Source organism: Leptopilina heterotoma, unplaced genomic scaffold (genome assembly GCF_015476425.1).
Source record: "Leptopilina heterotoma isolate Lh14 unplaced genomic scaffold, ASM1547642v1 Lhet_81, whole genome shotgun sequence".
In the NCBI taxonomy this organism is placed as follows: domain Eukaryota; kingdom Metazoa; phylum Arthropoda; class Insecta; order Hymenoptera; family Figitidae; genus Leptopilina; species Leptopilina heterotoma.
The window spans coordinates 3,528,139-3,548,819 of NW_025111185.1; the positions used below are offsets into that span (position 1 = coordinate 3,528,139).

The window sequence follows — 20,681 nt, forward strand, 5'->3', positions numbered from 1 at the left end:
AGATGTCGTCAACAATAAACGTAAGTCATTGCAACAAATTTGATATGCACTTTATGAATGATCTTATATTCAAAATGAAAAGAAAGATACGCGTTTATTTGGCCATTAAATTTGCAGGACACTTAATCAAAACTTTAATCATTTTATTTAAAAATAAAAATTTTAATATTATTACATCTTTACAACAATTAAAATTTCCATTGAGTTCAATTTAAAAATCTTTTGAAATTTAATTCTTTCTAAAAATTCACACTTTAACGCTTTTCTTATTCAATTATTATCTAAAATATTAACTGAAATTCAATTATAAATCAATTCTTATTAAAAATTTCTATACGATAATTCAATTATTTAAATACAAAAAAAAATAATTTACACAATAAACTAAAAAAGTATTGCAGCTTAAATTAACACTAAAAAAGATTAAATTACCTAATCAATTTTTGGATTAATTTTTTTCCTGAAAGAAATGTATTTTAATCAAAACCAAATCATATTATTAAAACATTTTGAAAATAATTGAATTCTTTCGAAAAATTCATTTGAAATTGTATTATAAATAATTGAAATTAAATTACTTAAATAATTGAATTCTTGTAACGAACTTTAGTAAAATGTGTTTTTAAATAATTGAATTCTTTTGGGAAATTTTATTGAACTAGTAGATTTGAAAAATAATTGAATTTTGACAAATTTTTGAAAATAATTGAATTTTACGAAGAATTTTATTAATATTCTTTTAAAATAATTGAATTGTCATAAAGAATTTTATTATATTTTTGAGAAAAATTGAAATTCTTTCAAGAAATTTAATTCAAAATGTATTGAAAAAATCATAAAAATCTAAGAAACAAATTACATCACAATTTTTTTAAAATAATTGATTTTCGAGAAATTTATTTAAAAATTGTTTTAAAAATAATTGAAATTTTGCGATAAGTTTTGTAATGTTTGAAAATAATTGTATTCCTACAAAGAATTTTATTATTAATAAAAATAATTGAATTCCCGTGATATTTTTATTATTTATGAAAATAATTAAGTGTTTGCGTAGAATTTTATGAAAATGTTTTTTTTTAATAATGGAATTGAAATTTTGTCAAGAATTTGATTAGTTATAAAAATATATGAATTGTTGAGAAGAATTTTATAAAAAATTTTTTTAGAATTATTAAATTCTTTTGGGAATATTTTTATTAATAAAATAGTAGGTATTGAATATAATTGACTATTTACAACGAATTATATAAAAATACCTACATAAAAATAATTGTATTCTTGCGAAGAACTTTGTTCAATTTTTTAAAATAATTTAATTTTTACGGAGAATTTTATAAAAAACTTTTTTAAATAATTGATTTTTTTCTATGTCCATTATTAGTGAGAAATGAAAAAAATTGAATGTTTTGTATTATAATTCATGGTAATTCCATAGTTTATGAAGCAAACAAAAAAGACCCAAAAATTCAGATTTTTCTTATGAATTAGAAAAATTTAGTTTTTCCCAGTACCTTTAATAAAAATCCCTGACTTTCTCCTGATTTAATTTAGGATCTCAAAATCAAATATTCTCAAAATTAAAATTCAATCGAAAATATTTTTAATATAAACGATTTGAGTGAAAAATAGACTAAAAGTAAGATTGATTTTTTACAGTGTGGAATTTATAAATTTACAAGACTAATATAAAAAGCCATTCCGCAGTAATTGGTACACGATTCTCGAAATAGGATATACAATCTCGAGAAAATTTGAAAATCGAAATAGTGATTCAATTCTGGTGCATGTGTGCAACATACTTGCATGGCATATATAGACGTCTTTTGTTTCGCAAGATTAGTGTAGAAACATCAATTTTAGTAGACGGTTACTTTACCCGAGACATGAAAATTAATTGGGCAAATTAAATACCTCCTTTAACTTGGCCCGATCTTTCCTACAACAATCCAAACTGTTACCTAACTTTTACCCCAATCACGACAGAGTTCCATTTTAACCCTCTTAAAGTGGCGTAATGTGTTCATTAATTATAGCACAATTAAATAAGTGACATCTCTCTTTACCTTTTCCTAAAAAAACAAGAATAACGAAGAAATGAAAAAGACAAATACGAAATATAAAAGCCATCTTCGGCTATGTTGCGCAGTTACGTAATTCGATCTCCCCCACATCCGGGGAAAATGATAAAATAGAAGAATTTCTCTCCCCAAAAATTTACGACGCATTTTTAAAAAGGCAATACAATACTGATCACAGATAAAATAGTCAGAGACATTTAGGATATTAGAATAAGACCCTGAAATTTCTAATTCGGAAATTATTCCAAATATTCAAATCCGCATGTACCTATAGTGAAGAGTCGTTTATAAAGCAAACTTTCCTAAGCGGATTTCCGTAACAAACCAAACAGGAAATCAAAACTACTGCAGGGTGACAACAAATATCATGGGCAAACATGTTCTATTATAATTAAAATTCAATAAAGGGAAACAATACCAATCTAATACAACTATGGACCAAGTAATTATTCAACAACCATGATACAGCTGTATAATTAGAAAAAAGTTTCTATAATGTGCAATTTTTAATGCAACTGTATTAGATACCCTTGTGAAAATTAAAAATAAATCTCCAGATACAATGCTGGAGAAAAGATATATCATATATATACACATTGCATAAAGTTATATTTGCAAATGAAACTCGTGCTTTTAGTGATGGCCTTGATTTCTACTGTCAGTTATATCCAGAAAGTCTGACAGCGACTTGAATTTAACAAGACATCAACTTTTCATAACCTTAGATTATTTCTTTTATTACAGTATATGGTTAATTACTTAACTAATTGAATAATTTCAAATCAATTTTATTAAATAACTCTCTAAATTTGAATTAGTAAAAATGCTTCACAGTTTTTCTATTATATCAAATTGAGACAAGAAACCAATTAAAAAACATTGCTTCGCATTACTTTTCATTCGTTTTTTGTCTCAATTTGACAATTAAGTGTTGCGAAGCAACGTTTTGATTCGTTTTTTATCTCAATTTGATATTATACTGAAAAAAATTTATTTGATTCAAATAACCGATTAATTGACAATTATCAATTAAATATTTAATTGAATTAAATAATATTTATTGCAGTCAATTAAATAGCAACGTTTTGATATATTTTTTGTCTCATAACTGTGTATTTGAAGCAAATATAAATAGAACCATTTAATTGACTCCAATAAATATTATTTGATTCAATTAAATATTTAAATTGATAGTAGTATCAGAAAAACTGTGCTACTAACTTGAATTAGTAACTGACGTTTAGCTTTTAAATTAGTAATTTTACTAACAAATTAGTAAGATTTAGGATTTACTAATTCAAAAGCAAAAAGTCAGTTACTATATTTAAAATTACTAAACATTTTTACTAATTAAAATTTAGAGAAAATATTTATTTATTTGTTTATACACCCGTCTTAAGCCTACAATCTTGGCTATACAAGTGTTTGTTTACATCTCGTAAATTTCTCTTACAATATTTCTTTATAGACATTTCCTTAATACTAAATTTTGCGCCTACAGAGCGACTTGAAAATTAGGAGTACTCGCATTTGCCTGGACCACCCGTCTAATGGGTTTTCTCGCCAGTGGAGAGGGAAACTGTAGAAAACCTCTGATTTCAAAATTTTTCCACAGATTTTTCCAGATTAAAAATAAAATTGTTTTGATGAATTTTTAGCTACTAATGACAAAAAATACAAAATAGTTCAATCAAATTACCAATAAAATAATAATATTAAATTATTAATTATTTAAATAATTAGAATTTAAGTTATTATTTATGACACGCACCGAAGAAATGTACCTTAGAGGGCTTAAAGGAAAATCGTTTTAAGGTTATGTTTGTGTTATAATTAAAAGTTAATTAAAAGTTTCTGTTTAATTATTCGAAAAACTAATATCAATTTTATTAATTATTTTAGTTGTAGTGAAATCTTAAACCTGATGTTTATATTGAGAGTCCCTTTGTGTATCTTCCTTCAAAAAAATACAAACATAACCTCAAATTTTTTATTTCTAAGGTACCTTTCTTCAAAGTGAGTCACAAATTTATTTTAAATAATTAATTTCTGAAATAACTTTCATAATATTATTAAATAATAATTATGCTTTTATGTTAGAAAAATTTTTAGCTAAAAGCAATTACAATTTTCAGAAATCATTTATTTTCAAAATGTTTAAAAATGAAATTTTTGAAAATTTCTAACAGTTGTGAAGAAATTAATAGAAAATATTTATTTAAAAAATGATTTAAGTTTTAAATACATTTATTATTTAAAATTCCAAAAAAATAAGGTTTCGAGAAATTTTTATTCAATTTTTCAAAGATAATTGAATTTAAAAACAAATTTTTTTTAACTATACAGTTAAATGTAATTAAACTTCTTTAACAATTTAATTTTTCTAAGATTTCAATTTGAAACGTTTTGAAACTCAATTATTTATAAAAATTGTAAATGCATCTCTTTTGTAAATTTCAATTTTTTTCAGCTAGAATTTTTAACTAAAATTCTTCTTCAAATCAAATACTTCTTTATAATTTTGTGAAAGCTCTTTAAGAATTATTAATTATTTAAGATAAAAGAATACAATTCAATTTCAAAAAATTTCGATTTTTGACAATTTTTCAATTGAATATATTCTTAAAAAAATTAATTTCAAAAACATTTTAATTGAAGTTTTTCCAAAACTAAATTGTTTAAAATTTTGAAATTCAATTATTTCAAAAAATTTCTAGCTTAAAGTCTAAATTTTAATTATTTTCTAGAATTTTTAACTAAAATAATTGAAAAGTTTAAAATATATTCTCTAATTACAGTTAATTAAAAATTTACAAACAAAAAAAATGAAATTCAATTATTTCTAAAAATTACTTAAGATTTAAAATACTATTATTTAAAATTCTGCAAAAATAAAATTTCGTGAAATTTTAATTGAAGTTTTTAAAAAATACTTGGATTTAAAAAATAAAATTTATTAAAAATGAATTTTGAATTATAAAATTAATTGAGATTTTGTGAAATCGACTTGAAAATAGGGTTTAATTTGTTAAAGAATTAAAATTAGAGATTTTTAAAAAATGAAAGTTTCTCAAAGAATCATAATTTAATAATTTTGTTAAATAATGGAATATTTCAAAGAGTCAGAATCGATTCTTAAAGAAAACAGAGAGTCGAAATTACATTTAAAATAATTTAATTTCTAAAGAGACACAATAGCATTTAGAAATTGAAATTTTTTCTAGTACATTTTGAATCAGCTTTCACTGATTTCGTCGTTGATTTGCAGCTGCATTCTTACATCTACTCAATCACCGACTTTGCGCTGATTCAAAAGAGAATAGATTGAACGATTTTGGGGAATGAAAGCGCACTTCTAACTGAATGAAAGTTTTTAATTTAAACTAATTTCATCATGTGACACAAACAAAATTGTTTCTTAATGAAATGAAATTGACTATTATCTGCGATATTTGAAATCAATTAAAAATCGTACCTGCAGTGTTAAGTTGTTGAGTGAGCTTATAAAATTAAATTTCAAGAAATTAATGAAAACAATTGAATTTTTACAACAAATTTTATTATAATTGGTATAAATAATTGAATTCTTGTAAAGAATTTACTTACTTATAAAATAATTGAATTCTTGTAAAGAATTTTTTTATTTATAAAATAATTGAATTCTTGCGAATAATTTCATTAAATTTTTTTAAATAATTGAATTCTTGTAAAGACTTTTATAAAAATCTTTTTAATTATATAAAATTTCTTGAAATGCATAAAATTGAAGAAATTAGTTATTAAATAATCTGATTTGATTATATTTTCAGTTCGTTAAAGTTAACGAACTGAAAATATAGTTAAGTCAGATTATTTAATAACTAATTTCTTCGATTTTCTGTATTTCAAATTTTTTTTTTTTTAAATTTACTTTTATTTTACTTTTACTTGTTTTTACCTTACTTTTACTTGTTTTTATTTTACTTAAAGTCTTTCAAGAATGAAATTTAATTTTGATTTATAACCATGCGAAAAAAGCTCATAAAATGTCCGATTAAATTCAATCAGAAACTTGAAAAACGTATATTCCCAAGAGAGGGTTGTCACAAAACATGGATTTTAAAATTCCATGACTTTTCCAGGTTTTTCAGACCATTTTTTTTTTTAAATTTCAGACCCAAAAATAATATTGTTTTGATAAATTTTTATCTAATTAAGACAAAAAATATAAAATTCTTCAAGTAAATTGTTAATAAAATAAGTTATTAATTTTTAATTTTATAAATAATTAAAATTTAAGTTAAAATTTGCGATATTATATTTATTTCACTCTGAAGAAAAATACCTACCTTAATAGAAGCAAATCATTTTAAGATTATGTTTGTGTTATTTTTAAATCAATATTAAAAGTTTTTGTTTAATTTTGTAAAACCAAATTTAATTTTGATTAATTATTTTAGTTGTAAAGAAGATTTTAATATTAGTTTTTTATATTGGGAGTTAATACCCTTAGTTTGTGTAATATCATTCAAAAAATTACAAACATAACTTATAATATTTTGCTTCTAAGGTATTTTTCTTCGAAGTGCATCACACTTATTTTAAAGTAGAAGGAAAAATATAGAGAAAAATGATAGGAATTTCAAAATTTAGTTTTGTTCAGAATTTTTAATAATTAAACGAGTATGTTAAACATTTTAATAACATTTTTAAGTTTCTGAAATGCATTTAAAAACATTAATTTTAAAATTATGCAAAGGAAAATACTGACCAGAGGAAACTAAAAGTTAGAAATGTCATATTGACTTCAACTGTAAGCATTAAATTTAAAATGAAAAAGTTGAAAACTTGAGATTTTTAATATTCAAATATAAAAAATTAAATTTTTAGAATGAGATTTTATAAAATTCCCTGAAAATCCCAGGTTTTTCAGGTCTGTGGCAACCCTGCAAGAATATGGATGTTTAAAATAATAATTGAAATATGGAAATATGTCGGTCGATCTTCCTAATCCAAAGAAAGCAACATTTTTAAATGATTTACATACATTATACCCTCTATATACCCTCATATGCATAAGATTATTCATAGTCGATAAATAAGATACTAATCTTGTGAATTTATCTCCGAATATACTCACTAAAAATTTAATTTTCCTTTTGCTTATATATATGTATAAGACAAAAAGAGTTTTATAATTTATGCGTAGATGAATGAGAAAAAAGACTACTCTACTGACCTCGAAAAATGAGAGCCAATGAAATGTTCAACCTTGCACCTAGATTTAGAACTTGTACTATAACAGCGATTAGAATTAGAGCTTATTAATATTAATGGAAATCCATGCACTTTTCTTCTCCGCTGACCGCTCTATAGGCTCTAGTAAAAAATTTAAAAACAACTTATTCATAAAACTCTACACAAAACTCTTACAAAGAAATGTTTCAACATTTCTTTTCAAAGATTTATCAAAATCAAAAGATTCACGCAATGAATAATTATTTTATTTCTCTCATTTTTTATTGTCTTTGCAAATTAGTTATTGGTAAAATACGTTTTCTGTCTTAATTTGATATCCTAAAAAAACCGCGAGTCTAATATTTAGTCAAAAATGTTTCTAATATCAACAGTTTTAAAAAGTAGGCTAAAAAATTTATTTTTTACAGTGTAATTGCTATAATAATGATTAAAATAATAAATATAGATATAAATGCTCTTAAAATCGAAGTAAACATAATTAAACAAATCGAGTTGAAAGTCAGTGCTTGTTCTCATATATAGAGAATAATTAATTATATTATATGTTGAAATTCCATGAATATATATACCACGATTTAATAATCGAGTAAATTGGTCAGGTATATGGGAATATTTTCACTTCATCGAACAGTAGAAGCTTAACTCAATCGCGGATAAATATTACATACAGGTTCAATAATAAATGACCTCACCATAATTAAATTCAAAATGATCGGTTCAAAGCATATTTTGTTGTATACCCTAGAAGTGTATAAAACTTCGTTAGCAGTCAAGCATACATACGAAATTAGCCTTCATAAAATTTCTATCAATAAATTAAGTACAGGAAATGTAAATATTTTTTTCATTAGTTCCTAAAGAGTAAAATTTTATACTCTTAAAAAAACAATACAATTTTAACTCTTTTTTTCGATTTAGAGCAAAAAAGAGTAAAATATTCTACTCTCTCAATTTTTTTTACAGTGTATAGGTTTAATTTATCTTTGAAATTTTCAGAAATATTTCCAATTATATTCAAGTATTTTTCAAGATTAAAAGACATTTCGAGATATACTTGAAGAGATTTCAAATTATTCCCTGACTATTTCCTATTTTTTAAGAGATTAAAATATATTTTAATCACTAAAAAAAATTCATGTCTCGAATCAAGTATTACTTCATTTCTGAATATATTAAAGTGCTTTGTGTGTATACACTTGAGAATAATTCAAAAGTGAGCTCCTTTTAATTGATAATAAGTTGTTTGCCTTTATAAAAAATCATTAGATTTCTAAAATAAATTGCGTATACTCTCTAATTTTAAATTAGTATAGAATTTTTCCTAATTCAATCAGTGCAATCAGGTTTAACTAATGAATCAGTCGGTTTTCAAAAATGTTTCAAAATTCTATTATTTTCAATATCTACCATTTTAATATAAAATTTTCCAAAAAATTCAATTATTTAAAACAATATTTTCATAAAATTTTTCAATAATTCTTTAAATAATTCTGAATTTCAAAATTCTTTACACTGTAAAAAATAGGGGGTTAAATTTTAACTCCCCCGGGGGGTCTATAAAAGTCGCACCCATTGGGGAGTTAATGCCAGGGGAGTTAAATAAAGAGAGTTAAAACTTCACACCCAAATGCTAACTCCCCAAGGAAAAAATAACTCGCGCGGGTGTTGAATGAGGGGAGTTAGAAATTAACTCTCTTTTGGAGTTGATTTTTAACTCGAAAAATTTAACTCCCAACTCCCGAGTCCGTTAACTCCCTAAATTTTTTACAGTGTACAAGAATTCAATTATTTAAAAAAGTTTAATGAAATTCTTCGCAAGAATTCAATTATTTCTAAAAATTTTAATAAAATTCAATGCAGAAATTCAATTATTTTAAAAAGTAATAAAACTCATTGCAGGATTTCAATTATTTTTATAAATAATAAAATTCTTCTCAAGTATTCAATTATTTTTAAAAATTTTATAAAATACTTTGTAACATTCAATTATTTTCATACATATTATAATTTTTACTGGAATTCAATTACTTAAATCACAATTCTCATAAAATTTTTCTATTATTTAAAAGATTTTTATAAAATTCTTTAGAAGAATTCCATTATAAAAAAAAATTTTATGAAATTCTTGGCAAGAATTCAATTATTTCTAAAAATTTTAATATAATTCAATGCAGGAATTCAATTATTTTAAAAAAATTTAATAAAATTCGATACAGGAATTCAATTATTTTAAAAAATACTAAAACTCATCGTAGGATTTCAATTATTTTTATAAATAATAAAATTCTTCTGAAGAATTTTCAATTATTTATAAAAATTTTAATAAAATTCGTTGCAAAAATTCGATTATTTTCATAACTAATAAAACTTCACAAGGATTCAATTATTTTTAACAAATTTTAATAAAATTCGTTGTAAAAATTCAATTATTTTCATAACTAATAAAACTCATCGCTTAAATCATAACTTTAATTTTCTTTGAAACAATTGAGTTTGTATTTTTACAAATTTTATTATTTTTATGTATTATTTTCATAAGTAATAACATTTTCACAGAAATTCAATTATTTAATGAATTTAATTTCGATTATTTTTAATATACTTACAATTTTAAATTATTATTTCGAAAAATGCAATTATTCTTGAAAATTTTATTAATATTTTTCAAAAGAGTTCAATTATTTTAAAAAATGTTGATAATGTTCTTTATAAGAATTCAAGTTTAAGAAATATTTAATTATTCAATAACACTTTAATCCATCAGAGATTTAAATAATTCATCGACGATTATTTTATTTTAAAATAAAATTATTAAAGTTTAAAATAATATTATTTAAAAGTTTCAAAGAAGAAAAAAGTAATTTAATTTTGGAACAATTACAGTTGTAATTTTTAGAAATAGTTAAATTTTGAAAAAGACTTTACATTGAAATTATTTAAAGTGTTTTAATTCACGTGGAAAAATAAGTAGGTATTTAAATATGCATTAAAAAAAATTCTTCTATTTTTGAATGCAATTTAATTTATATAAATTCACTGCAAAAAGAAGTATATCTTAAAATATACATTGTAGTTACTTTTAAGATGTTTAAAACATCTTATTTTTAGATCCTCCATCTTAAAGATCAATGCATTTTAAGATGTTTTTTTTGATATTCTTATATCAAATATCAGGGACCGCTTCGGAAACGAAACTAAATAGAAAATTACTTTCGTTTTAGTGTATGAGTTGACTCTAAACTAAATTAACAAACTGAGTTTAGTTTCGTGTCGACCCGAAACTAAATTAACAAATTAGATTTAGTATCGTGTCGACTCAAAACAAAAGATTGAAAAACACAATTATTTAGTGTCAATCACAGAAAAATTGTTTCCCCTGACTTACGTGACTAGAGCAACGTAAGTAATTAATATAAGTTACGTAACCAGCGTAAATTACGTAACTAAAGTAACTTACATAACTAAAGTAACTAAAGTAACTTACGTAACTTACGTAAATTCATTTAATTACGTAACTTACGTAAATTCATTTAATTGCTTAAGTTATGTAAATTACGAAAGTTTATTTAATTGCGTAAGTTATTCTAGTTGCGTAACTTATGTAAGTTTGATTAATTGTGTAAGTTATTTTATTTACGTAACTTACGTAAGTTACTGTAGTTACGTTATTTACTCTGGTTACGTTACGTAACATACGTAACTTCCTTTAATTATGTTAGTTACTAAACATACGTAACTTCCATTAATTATGTAAGTTATTATAGTTACGTAATTTACTCTGGTTACATAACTTACATTAATTACTTACGTTGCTCTAGTTACGATTTTCAATCTCTGTTTTGAGTCGTCACGAAACTAAATCTAATTTGTTAATTTAGTTTCGGGTCGACACGAAACTAAACTCAGTTTGTTAATTTAGTTTCGTGTCGACTTAAAACTAAAGTCACTTTGTTAATTTAGATTTGTGTCAACTCAAACACTAAAACGAAACTAAACTTTCGAGACGGTCCCTGTCAAATATATATTCTTATGTCAATTATATCTTAAAATAATATGCCTTTTTTACAGTGTTATGAAAAAAATGAGTCGTCAAATTTAACATTGTGCAGCAAAGTACTGTTTTGCGCCTATACTTTACATGCATGCAAAGTATTACTTTCCTTACAGGTGTTGCACAAAATTAATTATCGAGTACGAAGCTTGAAATACATCAGTATAAATTCTACTGATAATCAAACTTTAGAACTTTACTAATTCAAATTTAGAAAGTAACATTTTCAAAAGAAACGAATAACAGATATTTAATATACTCTTTTAATTTAAATCAGTTAAAAATCATATGGTTTTCACTGACAAACAGTGAATGAGTTTTTGCTTCTGAATCAGTTAAAAATAACTAAAAAATTAGTTAAACTTGACTAATTGAATCAGTGAAAAAAAATTTACTGAAACATTAGTTATTTTGAACTATTACTATTTGAACTAGTGACTGACTTTTTGTTTCTGAATCAGTTATTTTGAACTGATTGATATTTTGAGAAGAGACTATTATAAAAGAAATTGTGTCAGAGAAAAATGTAGAAGTACACATTATTTAAGAGATGTTCAGTTCCATACACGTCAAAGGTAAATGCGCATGTAAGTTATGATAATGAGTAAACACGGTATCGAGGAAATTAGAGGAGAATTGAATATACATAATCGGTGAGAACATGCCTTATGAATGCGCGCATTATTGTCTAAAATTTGGCACACACACACACACACAAACACTGGAAATATTTCCGGGATAAGCCAATGGATTTGTGAAGATTTGAGTGAGTGGTCCCTTGGTAGTTAAAAGGAATATATAACCTATATCCTTCGACGCAATAAGAGAGCGAATATAACTAGGGATCGTCAACTTGCCCCAGTTTTGTTTATTCCTGAATTTGTGGCAGGTGATAAATGTATACATGTGTCTAGAGCAATTGAATGTGTTGGTGTGTATACAATCCTTGCATGGGATACGGATAGCAAGCGCAGGAGTTGACCTCAACGCGGGTTGAGTGACCCCTGTGCGACAACACTGCACTATCGATTCCGCGCCCACGTGGTTGGCACACAAATCCCACCCCTAGCCAAAGCACTTCGTTCCCCCACTCTCTTTCGCTATTCCCTTTCTATCCACCTCCTGCAAACAGGGGCGAACTTCACTTTGGGAATTCTGTATTGTACTGTTATGTCCGAATTTCTCTCATTTTATCTTCTTCTAATCAACTGTCTCTCTCTGTCTCTCTATCTTTCTCTCTATGACATCTCTTCAAAGTAATAACATTCTCCGCAACCATCTTTCGATATTTTGTTCAACATTTTTGTCAAATCAATATAAATATATTTAATATTTATTCAACTTAAATTTAAATCTCTGCTTCCATTAACTGTTTCCTTTAATGCTTTTAATACGACTTCCCTTTATTTTTCTTTTATTTAATAAACATTTACTCTCTAAATTTCAATCAGTTAAAAATAACTGATAGTCAGTCACTGATTGTCAGTTAATCTAAATGTTCAAATACACCATTGACAGATATTCGTGCCATTTCTCTAACGCAGAGGGACAAATTAACCATCTTGAGAAATCCCTTCCTTATCCGGCGCGGAATGAATAAATATGGCAACCTAACCCCTAAATTAAATACATATAAAATGTCAGAAAAATAATTTCGCGCGCATCAGATCGTACACATTTTCTGCGCAACTTTTAACCCTCAGATATAATGGGAGAGAGAGAGAATATAATATACAAGTAGATTTCCATTATCAATTCAAAATTTATTTTAGAAGGACTATTTAACTCTCTTCATAAGCAAAGGAAACATACACTTTTTGAACCTCTGAATTTGACTCTCCATAGTTTTCTCAGTGTAATTAATTGTTAATATAGAACTAGCAAATCTGATTTGTTATTGCAACAATTTTTTTTGTTCTACAAACAAATTAATTGTTATCACAACAATTTTGTTTGTTAGGAGAACAAAAAAACTGTTTCAACAACAAATCAGATTTGCTAGTTCTATATTAACAATTAATTAGTAGATTTAACAATTCCTTTTTCTCCGTGCAGTCACTAAATTTTACTATATTTCATGTACAGTGGAACCTCGATTAGATTGTTTTAATATTATTTTGTACTATTTAGTGACATTCATGTCGTCTTGTAGGTATTTACATTTAAAATCAGTGGATGGTCAATAAATCTTTTCTATTTTTATAAGATTTTTAAACCAGTAGGTGTAAAAATTGAAAATTTGTGTTTTAGATAACAAAAAAGTTTGGATAATGGAAGTAAGGATAAAATGATTTAGAGTTCCGATAACAGAGGGTCGTATAATCGAGGTTCCACTGTAATAGTTTTATTTATTTGTATATACAGACGGATCAAACACTTTCGTATTAAATTTTTTACAAAACAGACCTGCCAGAAAAATTTAATGTTGACTTTTTTTTATTAAAATTCATGAAAATAATTGAATTTCTGCGAAGAATTTTGTTATTTATCAAGATAATTGACTTTATTCAAAAAATCCCGTTAAACTTTTTGAAATTAATTATATTTTAAAAATTTAACTTATCATTTCATCAGTATTGGAGTTAAATTTTTCAAAAAAATTAGTTTGACAGAATTGTTAATTAAAAGTACGAAAAATGTAGATTTTCAAAGTTTTAATTTGAAGCCAAAATTCAATTATTTTTTTAGAGTTTTTAACTAAAATTCTTCTCGAAATCAATTATTCTTAATAATTAAACATATATTTAAAACTTTAACTAATTTCAACAAAATTGTATTAAAAATAATTGAAATTCTGCGCTGAGTTTAATTATTTATGAAAATAATTAAATTCTATAGCAAAAATTATATTATATTTACGAAAATAATTGAATCCCTCAGATGAAATTTAATATTAATATAAATAATTGAATCCTTGAGTTCTATAAAATAATTTTAAATCATTGACTTTTCCGAAAAAATTAATGCAAATTTATTTATTTATTTATTTATTTAAGAAACATAACGGGACATGCCCTTTCGTACAAAAGTACTCCTAAATCTAATATAACAATGAATTTTCAACTTAAATCTAGGTTGAAACTTTTTATGTGCAAATTAAATAATCTCAGTTTCTATTAAACATTATGTTACGCAATGCCGTTGTGAACCTTGTAACATTATTATCAAAGAAGTTTATTTCATTAGAAATTAAATTAGCTTCTCTAGTGAGTCGATCAATTGATGAATTATTACCATAGTTCGTTCTATGAAATGCCACTGAGAATAACGTATAACGTCTAGTAAACAAATTCATATTTACAGTTGATATTGAAAATAATTTAATTTGAAAAAATTTTGTTAGTTTTGAAAATAATTGAATTTTGCAGAGAATTTTATAAAAATTCAAGAAAATAATTGAATTCCTGCGAAGAATCTTACTAGTTTTGAAAATAATTGAATTTTGGAGAGAATTTTATTAAAATTCATGAAAATAATTGAATTTCTGCGAAGAATTATTTGATTAGTTTTTGAAATAATAGAATTTTGCACAGAGTTTTATTAAAATTCATGAAAATAATTTAATTTCTGCGAAGAATTTGGTTTTTTATCAAGATAATTGACCTTTTTCGCGAAGAATTCCGTTAAAATTTTTGAAATACTATCAAATATATATTAAAACATTCGACCATTTTCAACAGAATTGAAATTTAAATTTTTCAAAAAAATTAATTCTACAGAATTATTAATTATTCAATTATTTCTAGAAATTTCAATTATTTGTACCTCAGTTCTCAAATATTCCATTATTTTTTGGAATTTTTAACTAAAATTCCTCTCTAAATCAATTTTTTTTAATAATTAAATATTTATTAAAAAATTCAATTAATTTAAAAAGAATTTGAATTAAAATTTAAAAAAAAAAATTTTGTATAAAGAACTTATAAGTTCTTTATAATTTCTAATTACGTTCCTTCAAAATTGAAATTTTCTAAAATCTCAAATTGAAACCTTTTGAAATTTATTTGTTAATGAAAATTGTAAACGCAACTCATAAAATTCAATTATTTTTTAAATTTTTAAATAAAATTATTCATTAAATAATTTGTAAATCATAATTTCACACTTTTCCACATTTATTGTCACAAAAAGAACAAATTTAATGTTTTGTATTAGAATTCGTGGTATAATTTCATAGTTTATGAGACAAACAAAATGACACAAAAATTCAGAATTTTTTTATAAATTCTAAACATTTAATTTTTTCCAGTACTTTTAATAAAATTTCCGGGGCGGTATCAATTGCCCTCAATTCAACTGTATACAGGAAAACTGCCCACAATAAACTGCATACTGGAAAACTGCATACAAGCAAATTTTAATAATAAAATTATTAAATTTAATTTGAAAACTGTATAAATCTAAACTGCATACCGTTAAACTGCACATAGGTAAACTGCACACAAGTCTAATTTTCTATTAAATTTATAAATAATTAATATTAAAAACCTGTATACAGTTAAAGTGTACATTGGTAAACTGCATACAAACTAAATTTAAAAAATTAAATTAAAAATTTATTTATTGTTTAATTGCACACCGTTAAACTGAACATTGCTCAACTGCATACAAAATAAATAAATAAATTAAAAAAATTTAATGTATCGTCAAATTGCACATCGGTAAACTGCATACATATCAACTGTATACAGCTAAGTTCTCTTCTATGAATATATTCGCAACTGTCAACTTCATAGAAGAGAACTTAGCTGTATACAGTTGATATGTATGCAGTTTACCGATGTGCAATTTGACGATACATTAAATTTTTTTAATTTATTTATTTATTTTGTATGCAGTTGAGCAATGTTCAGTTTAACGGTGTGCAATTAAACAATAAATAAATTTTTAATTTAATTTTTTAAATTTAGTTTGTATGCAGTTTACCAATGTACACTTTAACTGTATACAGGTTTTTAATATTAATTATTTATAAATTTAATAGAAAATTAGACTTGTGTGCAGTTTACCTATGTGCAGTTTAACGGTATGCAGTTTAGATTTATACAGTTTTCAAATTAAATTTAATAATTTTATTATTAAAATTTGCTTGTATGCAGTTTTCCAGTATGCAGTTTATTGTGGGCAGTTTTCCTGTATACAGTTGAATTGAGGGCAATTGATACCGCCCCAAATTTCCGGACCTTTTAAAAGTGAAAAAAAGTATATTATTTAGAGAGTATACGAGTGATACTGATACGTTTTTTTTCAAATAAAAGCCGAGATATAATGATAAGTTTTCTGGGTAAACTTTTAATTAATGTGGAAATGACGAAGTTGGACAACAAAGAATTAAAAGTGGGCCATTACGCCCTGGCCTCACCTAATTTTTCTTTTCAGAGTATACGTTCATACACATTCCGTTTTTAGAAGATTTAAAATATCTCACTTAAGAAATTTATTTTATCCTCGCAGATAAAAATAATACAATAAAAGCACAAAATTGAGAAAAAAAAGGAAAAAAAATTTATCACCAAGTTTATTTATTACAATTAAAAATATTATTTTTGCAAAGTTCGCGGAAAAAATTGGAAAAAATTCAAATTTAAATGAATCTGTATCAAAGGAAAATTTTAGAGAGTATAAAAGCATAAAATAATCTCACTACTTCGACGAACATTGAAATGACCAAGTACAAGAAAAGTTAATTAACTGAAATTAAAGTAATTAATTAGCAAAGTTACAGAGCAAGAGAGAGAGAAAATATCAAATATATTTTAAACACTATTTCTACCGTCCTGCGAAAAGAAACAATTTTCAGCTAGATTAACTTTATATTTAAAGAATTCGCTCTTTTATTATTTTTTACTATTTATTTTTCATTTTTCACATGGAAAAATTATAAGTAAATACTAAATTTTCATTAGGAGGAATTTTTTTAAGACACAGAACACAAAGTTATTCATAAATACGGAAGATATTTGATTTAAACAAATTTTCTTTGACCATTCTTTGTTCAAAGGAACTTTGATTGCACTTTGAGACAAACAAAATGTATTCAAGGAATTTTTTTTTTTTTTGAATAAGTACTTTCACGAATCTAAAGAAAAGATTTTGTTTGTAAACTTTATGAAACATGAAATTTTTACAGAACAAAGTAAAAGCTAATAAATTATACTTTTTTCTGGCAAAAGAAATATATCGAATGAATGAGAGAAAAAAAATTTAAATCGAAAAATTGCTATGTAAAATAATGAAAGAGTGTGCGGCGAAGAAATTCCATTATCAATAACCCAATGAATCGTTGACCTTAATACATCTTCAATATTACATCCCTATTGCCGAATATATTGAATCGAAATTTTTCTTTTGGAAATTTTTTCTCTATAAATATTTTATATATATATTTTTGTATCTATATTTTTTGATAGCAATTTATAAATTAATAAAGGAAAAAAATTTACCTATTACAGTGAAGGAAATTCTTGTTCGATTTGCAGCAAACGTTTTGAGGAATAAAAATTAGTAAATACACATTCGAATTAAAGAATATATTGTAGGAGAACACGCGGTGCGAACACACACGATCGAGTGGTGCGACTGATTCACTGACACCGAGAATAAACCCCTATTCTTTCCTTCACCCTCATAACGCCGATTTCTCCCCATTCACCCACTTTTAATATCTCCCTAAGACATGATGATTTGTAGAATTCGTATCTGAGATTATGTTCAGCAAACTCAATCGAACGTAAAGGGAATAAATTTTTTTATTTGCGCTCAATTTCTCTAATAATATCACTAATGCCTCTAATAATTGAAAAAATTAATTTCAAACGATTTGAGCAAGTTTCACTCAGTTAGTAATAATTTATTGTTTTATTCTCTAAATCCAGGCCTTGGGTCGACTTTAAGGCGCAAAAACATGGTAGCCACAGAGTCTGGAAATCCTGGGAAACCTGGAAAAGGTATGGAATTCAGAAAAGGGTATGGAAAACCTGGAAATAGAATGGAATTTTAAAAAATTTCTGGAATTTCGCCTGTTTTTAAAGATTTTTAACAAATTTTAATTTAAAATTATTATTCCATGATTTTTATAAATAATAACATTTTTTACAGGGATTCAAGTATTATTTTCATAAAAAATACAATACAACTCATCACAGACTTTCAATTATTTTTAATTTTTAATACGATTTTAATGAAATTCCTCGAAAAATGAAAATATTCTTAAAATTTTTATTAAAATTCAGCAAAGAAATTCAATTATTTTAAAAACATTTGCTTTAATTTATTTATTACAATTTAAGTATTATTTTTAATTAAATTTCTTCAAAAATTGAATTATTTTAATAGATAATGAAATTCTTTGTAACAATAAAATTTTTTTCAAAATAATTTTCATAAAATTCTTCGAAGAAATTTAATAAATTTCAAAAATTTGTCAAAATTCAATTATTTTCAATGTCTACTATTTAAATAAAATTTCACAAATGAATTCAATTATTTAAAAAGAAATTTTAATAAAATTCGTCTCAGGAATTCAATTATTTTTAAAAGTATTATAATTCTTCGCAGAAATCTAATTATGTTCAAAAATTTACAAAATTTCAATTATCTTTATAAAAATTAAAATTCCTCTTCGAAATTCAATTATTTTCAAAAATTATCATAAAATTCTTGGCAGAATTTCAATTATTTTTAATACAATTTTCATCAAATTTCTCGAAAAATGAAATTATTCTTAAAAATTTCATTAAAATTTGTCAAGAGAATTAAATTATTTAAAAATTTTGTTGGTAAAATTCTGTATGAAAATTCAATTTTAAGAAACATTTAATTATTTAATAAAATATTTATTTTTGCAGTTAAATATTTGAATTCTCGTAGAATGTTCTAATAAATATTGATTTAAAAATGAATTTCAGTTAAAATTTTAGATTATAATTCAATATTGAAAGCATTATAGCGTTGATTTCTTGAAATAATTGAATTTATAACAAGTTTCAAATTAAAATCTTTGATTATTTTTAATTTTATACCTACTTTTAATTAAGAATTGTGTACCTAGAATTAAGTTTTTTTTAAAAATTTAATGAAATTTTTTAAAAATTATTTAAAGTTTTTAATTTCTAATACATTTAATTGAGGAATGTCAGAATAATCGAAATTTTATAAAATTAAATTGTAAAAAAAAGAGTTTAAAAATTCTCAAAGAATTTTTTCAAAAATTATTTTTAAAAAATTGACTTAAAGAAGAATTTTAGTTGAAAATTCTAGAAATGAATAGTCGTAATGATGAAAATAATTTTCTCCAACACTTGCTCTGAAAGGAGTACTTTTCTTGGTAGAAAAGTGTGGCGAAAGTAGAACTTTTCTCAACTGCTCTGAAGAGCGTGGCGAAAGTAAAATTTGGCGTGGCGAAAGTAAATCATGAATTTATTCTTTTTTCTTGTTCTTTGACCGAGATTTATTTTGTATCTAACTTCTTCCCCACTCAAAACATTCGTCTTTTATTATATTAAACATAAGAACATTTTAAATAAAAATTATACGAAACTCACGAAGAAACCTTTCCTCGCAAGGCGTTGGAGAAAACGTAGTGCACAACTCGTGGTGAAAGAATGATTTTTCTCGAGTGATTGCTGCTCTCGCTACGCTCGAGCCGCAAACTTCGCCACTAGTTGTACAATGTACTATTTGAAGAAGTTACAGTAACAATAAAGTAGCAAGTTTTAATTATTATAAGTTATTGAATTTGAAATTTTTGAAAATTTTAATTTCTATATATGAAAAAATAATAATGATTAAATATTTATTTAAAAATGAAGTAATTGATATTTTCGAATAATTTTCGTATTAAAAACCTGGAAAAATTCCGTTTTTTAATCTGGAAAACCTGGAAAAGTCAGGGAATTCAAAAAGAACAAATTCTAAATTGTAATTAAAAAAAAAAAAGTTTCAAAAAAATTAAAATGACTATTCTTATGTGAAGAGGAGGATTATAGTAAGTCTCTAAAATATGTGGTTACGATCTTAATAAACATTATTGTTTAAAAAATAATTGTTTATTGTAAAATAATTGTTTCATTTTTTGTCGCAAATACAATGAGTGAATTGGCTTGAAAATGGTTACTCTAGGGTTTTCGAGGTCGCTGATTACGATTCTAAGGTCAGAATTCAAAAATTCAAAATGGCGGATCCAATATGGCGGTCAAATTTGTAAAAATTGATTGGATTCTTCTCAAATTTGTTGTCCAGGGGATTTTGGGGTCGCTGATTACAAATCTGATGTTATTTTTTTTAGAATTCAAAATGGCGGATACAATATGGCG

General features: G+C 24.2%; 1 protein-coding gene across 1 annotated transcript in view; it reads right to left on the reverse strand.

Annotated features, from left to right (window-relative positions):
• The window catches only part of LOC122511255 (rhoGEF domain-containing protein gxcI-like), a 228,536-nt gene extending 210,211 nt beyond the window's left edge, over positions 1-18,325 (reverse strand). The window contains exon 1 of the mRNA XM_043626395.1: positions 17,811-18,325. The gene's annotated coding sequence lies outside the window, so the exon portion shown is untranslated. The remainder of the gene's footprint in view (positions 1-17,810) is intronic.
• Positions 18,326-20,681: the final 2,356 nt, after the last annotated feature.